The sequence below is a fragment of the Balaenoptera ricei genome, chromosome 9 (assembly GCF_028023285.1).
Source record: "Balaenoptera ricei isolate mBalRic1 chromosome 9, mBalRic1.hap2, whole genome shotgun sequence".
In the NCBI taxonomy this organism is placed as follows: Eukaryota; Metazoa; Chordata; class Mammalia; order Artiodactyla; family Balaenopteridae; genus Balaenoptera; species Balaenoptera ricei.
The window spans coordinates 34,642,716-34,647,378 of NC_082647.1; the positions used below are offsets into that span (position 1 = coordinate 34,642,716).

At 35.7% G+C, this 4,663-nt stretch overlaps 1 non-coding gene across 1 annotated transcript; it reads left to right on the forward strand.

Moving 5' to 3' along the window:
* Positions 1 to 221: 221 nt before the first annotated feature.
* On the forward strand, positions 222 to 324 carry LOC132372244 (U6 spliceosomal RNA). The gene has a single exon (XR_009505116.1). It is a non-coding gene; the product is annotated as a U6 spliceosomal RNA (small nuclear RNA).
* Positions 325 to 4,663: the final 4,339 nt, after the last annotated feature.

Here is a 4,663-nt window from a genome sequence, read left to right on the forward strand (position 1 = left end):
TCTTCAACTTTCTTTAGAGTGCTAACCAATCCCCACTTAAGCTCTCAAATGTTCTCATGCTCGTAACACTTCCTTCTCTGTCTTCTGTTCAGTGTCGACCCTCAGCAACTGGTGACATTTAACTTGGAGAAGGGCAGGACAAAATTGTGACTTAAATGCTCTCAATTCACTCCACAAGCCTTTGTGGAATAAGGCTCTTAGTATAATGTAAGTTTAAGATAGCGCTTGCTTCAGTGGCACATATACTGAAATTGGAACCATAGAGAGATTAGCATGGCCCCTGAGCAAGGTGACACACAAATCTGTGAAGTGTTCCATTTTTAAAAATAATAATAAGTTAGGATAGAGATCATTAACTCACTATCTTTTTGAAGACTCAAGTCTAGTTGATAAATACAATGTTCCCAGATTTAAAAAAATCAGAGGAAAACTACAGAACAATATAGAAATAATGGTAAAATTTTAGGGTACAAGCTGTACATACAAATGTTGAGGTGCAGTTGAGTAGCTGAGTACTGCAGTGGGATATTGTTTATCTCACAAAGGTTTACATTAGCTTAATACATTTCCCATTACCTTAAATTATGGGAAGGCATTGTCAACTGAAAAAAAAAAAAGCACAGCCTGAAAGTTGAGAATAATGTTTTATTCAGGGACCTTATTAAGGACTATAGCCTGGAATGGCAGCCTCTCAGATAGCTCTGAGGGACTGTTCCAAAATGGTAAGGGAGGAACCAAGATATGTAGGAGTTTGTGCTGGAAAAAAAAAAAAGACCCCCCAAAAAACAAAACCCCCCCCCAAAAAAAACCCCAAAAAACACAAAATGTAGTCAAACATCAAAAGATTACTGCTAATCACAAAAAACATCTCAAGTTAATGATTTTAGTGCTTTTCTATGTATGGGAAGATACAAGTCTGGGCTTATTGAAATCATTCTTTTGATGTGCATCTTTACTACCTAGGGCCAGTATCCTGTTTTTCTACATCCTGATTCCCCTCAGGGTGCACTGCTGGGGGTGGCTGCAGTGGCTGAGGGCTTGATGGCAGCAGCGTTCTTTGTTTACTGAAGTGACAGGGGACTTATTTTGTCTACAGCATAAAGTTGTGTCATGAAAAACATTAAACAACAGGTGAGGCAGGGTTGCTGACCATTCAAACTTAAATTGGGTGTCATTTGTGAAATACAGGTTAAACCATCATGAGATACCACTATGCACCTATTAGATTGCCTGTTTTTAAAAAGTGCTGTTGAAGATGTGACACAACTGAAATTCTTATACATTACTGGTGCAAATGCAAAATTGTACAGCTACTATAGAAAGCAGTTTGGCAGAGTTTGTAGTGGCTTTATTCATAATAGCCCCAAAGTGTAAAAATCAAAATGTCCTTCAACGAGACAAACTGATGCATTCATACAGTGAAATACCATAAAATAAAAAGAGAACAACTACTGGTACATGCAGTGAATGGATGAATCTCAATGCATTATGCTTAGTGAAAGAAGCCAAATTCGGAAGACTACTTCATATTATGTAATCGTTCTGTTTTGACATTCTTTGAAGGTAGAACTATAGGCACCAAATCAGAATTGCCAGGGGCTTTAGGCGTTGTGAGAGATGGACCACAAATAAGCATGAGGAAATTTCGGGGTGATGACACAGTTTGTATTTTGATTTTGGTGGTTATATGACTATATGTGTTTGTCAAAAGTCATAGAACTATACACTAAAAAAAGACAAATCCTACTGTATGTTAAATTATACCTCAATAAGCTTGGTTTTAAAAAATAGAAGAAGAAAAGATAAGAAAGTCTATTTTCTGAAAATGATAATCCAGTGTTTTGGAGTTGAGTTTGAGTTTGAATAGTCTATCAGGTGAGAATAATACCTCATGTATACTATAATTAATTGTTTAATTGTTTTATTTTTATCATAAAAAAGTTCTTTCATTGACCAAGTATGTAGTTTTAGGAGGAATTCACCTACAGTAGGGAGGGAAGACAAGGACACCTACCTACATATACAATATTCCTGAAAATAAAAGGACATAAGATTGAGCAGTGCTAAAAGCTGTAACATATACTGGGTATCTCCCTCATGTAAAGTGTTTCTTGATTGTTTTACAACAATCCTTTAAGATGGATGCCATTATTATCATCTCTAGTTTACTGATGTGAGAATAGCTTCAGAGAATTTAAGTATTTTGTCTAGAACATGGATCAGCCAGGATTCAAACACAGATTTTTTTTGATTCCACAGTTTATGTTCTTTCTCTGATACCATCCTGTCTTCTAGATCATTCCCACAAATGTTTTCACAAAGATAGAATAGACTAAGTCTGAATTATTTTATATTTTAGCTAGAGTTATTAAATACTGAGTTCCCTTTCTCAGAAATTGAGGCTGCTCCGTAAATTATTGAGCACTTCTCCAGCCACTGAAGGCATGCACAATTTGGTTCTGGATCAATCCCCCACTGCTTGCCCTTTACACCTGTGCTCAGAATGATAATTTTGGGGGTGGGGGTCTTTGTCAGTCCTTCCAGATCTCTTCCAAGGTGTTCATATGTAGAAAGCAGAGAAAAATCAAGTTATTATGCAATCCAGGGTAACTATATAATTATTTAGATATACCTCTTACATACTGAGTCCTTTGAAGACCGTATGCCCTGAAAGTAACTATAAATTCTTTAAAGATAAGAGCTATCATTATAGTTTCTGAGATATATCATAACATCAATTCCAAAACCCTTCACCTAGGTGATGTTCAGTAAACATATTTTGAAGGAATAAAGGAATGAATGAAAATGGCAATAAAGAATAGAGTAAGAATCTTTGGAGTTGGATAGAGACTTGTATCCAAGTTCTAGCTATTCCATTTACTATTTGGTTGACTTTGGGTTAATTATTTAACCTTACCGAGACTCACTTTTCTCTGCTATAAAATGAAGATAATAATAGCACCTATCAGTTATTAGTTGTGAGAATTAAATGAGAAAAAGTATGGAATGTGCTTAGCACAGTTGCAAACATAGTAAGTGTTCAAGGTACAATGTTTATTAATGATATTTGTTTTTTTTTTGTTTTTTTTTTTAATAGTTATTTATTTATTTATTTATTTATTTATTTTTTTTCACACACACACACTGTATTTTATTTTTACAAGAGATAAATCGACTGACACCAAGCATTGTACATGGATGACCACAACAAAAGCAACAATGATTGCAATTACCAAACATGAAACACACTCATACTATGTCATAGTATTGACATTCAGTCCAGTAATCCTCCACTGTAACAGCTCCTTTACTTTGCAGTGAAAATTGATTTGTATATTCTTTGCCTCTGAGTCCTTGTGGAATTTTTTTTTTTTTTTTTAAATTCAGACAGAAAGTCACAAAAATTATACTCATCCTCATCAGTTCACTCAGTCCTATTAATGATATTTGTAAAATTCTCTTATTCCATATTGCTTCATTAATAATATGAATTATAAATTAATAATATTTAGGTACTTCCCCAAATTTCATTTATTCTTTTACTTTTCATAATTCCTGCCACTCATGCATAATTTAGAGAGTGAGACTCTATGAGTAGAATGATTTAGTCCAGGTTTTAGTTGTTTTCCTTGAATCCAAGGGAAGGTGGTTGTGAGGGGAAGGATGAGTTGGGGTGGCAGCTCTGGGCTTTTCATGCATCTCCATGTCCACATCTACTGTCATCATTTTTATGGAGTGGGAGTCATTCAAAAAAAGGTTATTTTGATATAAAATCATATTGGAACCCTATAAAATAAGTAACAAGAAACTTATTCTCATTTATTCATATGGTTAATGATTGGCGGCTCCAGGTATGGCTCGAGCATAAGCTGAATCAACCTCTGGATTTACGACTGTTAAATTAATGTTGGAGGAGTGGGTCTATAAGGAACCAATTTTCAAGAGAGCCTGAAGAGCCTCTCAGTATAGAACTTGTTCTGAAGGAAGGGAAAACTAGCTAGTGAGCTTTAGCTAGGCACAAGGCCTTTGTGTCCAGAAGGAGAGGCTTCCTCTGAATAAGCATGGTAAACATCCTTTGGATTTGCCTTTAAATTTAATCAGTAAGTCTGAGTCCTGAGGAAACTGGGATGGAGGTAGAGTGGATGAAATTAACAATGGAAAGAATTATTTCATGCAGAGTGAAAACACCACCAAACTTCATTGCATTGAGGACCTGAGACCATTCAATTTTATTTTGTGTCCTCAAAATTTTTAGGAAATCAGCAGTTACCCGTTAGCCTTTAGCTGACCATACCTTCTGAGGTGCACTGGTTTTGATGTTTCTTTTAACCGATGAACGTTTTCCCTGTTGTCTAAGTGATATCTGTTTCCATGGAACGAAGGGTAATTTAGCCCATACAAATTGTGACTTCGGCCGTTTTGCACTTCAACCAACTCTGCTAAGTGTTCACAGCCAGGGCAGCAACCAAGCCAGTAAAATAATGACAGTGCTTCAAAGTTGTGTTAAGAAATTGTAGTGATCCTATGTAGTTAGGTGTCCATTCAGTCTGAATGGCAAGGAGAAAGGCAAGGAGACAAAATATTGGTGAAAAAAGCCTAAAGCAAGTAATTAGTAGGAGGGGAAAGCAATGGCACATTTAGATTATTACACTTCACTTTGTAT